The sequence below is a fragment of the Gossypium arboreum genome, chromosome 12 (genome assembly GCF_025698485.1).
Source record: "Gossypium arboreum isolate Shixiya-1 chromosome 12, ASM2569848v2, whole genome shotgun sequence".
NCBI lineage: Eukaryota > Viridiplantae > Streptophyta > Magnoliopsida > Malvales > Malvaceae > Gossypium > Gossypium arboreum.
The window spans coordinates 105,432,648-105,434,361 of record NC_069081.1 but is presented as its reverse complement, the minus strand read 5'-3'; positions in this window follow the sequence as shown (position 1 = coordinate 105,434,361).

Sequence of the window (1,714 nt, the reverse complement as noted above, 5' to 3'; positions counted from 1 at the left end):
CAGATCTGTTACATGTTATATCGACAAAGGATATTGAGATTTGACGCAATCTATCGTATGAGAAAGAGGGTTGAGATACTAGCTCGAGCGGTAATGACATAATATTGAGGAAACAATACGGAACCGAGAGAAACAGTGAAATCTTTGTACTTGTACCCCCACCTCTCTTAGGAAAATTTCGAGGACGAAATTTATTAAAGGGGGAGAGAAATGTAACGACCCGAACTTTAAGGTTATTAGAAAAGTATATTTTGGGGTCACCGTTTTTGAAAAATGGATTAGAAAATATTTATTAAAAAAGTAAAAATATTTATGAAGTTAAGTGAGTAATTAATTAAAGTTTAATTAAGTAAATTTAGCTTAATTAAGGATAATTGGATAAAAGATTAAATTGAATATAATGTGAAAGTTTAGTTTTAAAGTAATAGAAAATAAAAGGATCAAAATGGCAATTAAGCCATACCCATGAAATGAGGCGGTGAATGGAAGAAAAATCAAGATTTTTCTTGAATTATGTATATTATTAAATTATTAAATATATATGTATATATATATATATAAAGAAGAAAAACAAGTGTATAAAAATGATTGGTACAAGTGTTAAATAAATATTTGTTATTAAATAGATTTTATTATAGTTATTATTGTCATTATATATATATAAAAGAAACAAAAGAATAAAAAAGGAAAGAAGCAGAATAGCAGGGGACTAAAGCAGAGAAGGAGAAAGGAAGAAAAGAAAAAGGAAAAATAAGGTTTTAAAGGTTCCAAGTTAATTTGGTAAGTCAATTTAGCCCATTTTCTTATGATTTTGAGTTTTTGGAATCCTAGAGATAAATACTACTTGTTTTAAGTAGAAATTTTGAAAGTCATTAGATTTCTAAGTATAGTTTATGTTGAATAAAATGATGGAATTGAGGGTTTATTTGATAGAAATTTTGATTGGAATTGAATAAAGGATTGAATCGTAAACTAAGCTATAAGTTTTGAGTTTTAGGGATTAAATGGAAATAAATTCGAAATTATGAAAATATGCTGGAAATTTAATAGTTAAGTATGAGTTTGGACAAAATTTGAATAGAAATGAAGTATGAATTGAGATAGAAAAAGTAAGTGAATCTAGTTAAGATTAAATTGAAATTAAAGTAGAAATTGAATAAAATTGTATTAATTAGATATAAATATTTTAGTGATCATTACTCAAGAAGACAGTTTTGACATGAACATAAGAAAGTAAATGAAATTGTGTGTAATTATTCTGTAAACTCCGGTAATGCTCCATAACTCTCTTCCGGGACGGTTTAGGGTTAGGGGGTGTTACAAATGATATTTATCATGACATGTAAATATGTGATTATCTTTGATACGTTGATACAAGGAAATTAAACATATTGAGACGAGTAATAAATTCAAGTAAAACATGTCGAGAAAAATAAGTACGTTTAAGGGACAATATGTTTGATTTTAATTGGTTCCAAATATGAAAGTCAGATGAAATAAAATATCTGATAAATAAATCGGTAACTCAGGTAATGCTCCATAACTCTATTCCGATGATGGATTTGGGTTAGGGGCGTTACACTTACAAGCTTCTGTTCAGCTCTTACAAGATTCTGTCCAGCTCTTACGAGCTTCTATTCAACTTTCGAAGTTCTGTTCAGCTTTCGAGCTTCTGTTGGCGTATTCGGGGGGACCAACTCTTATGAGTTTCTGT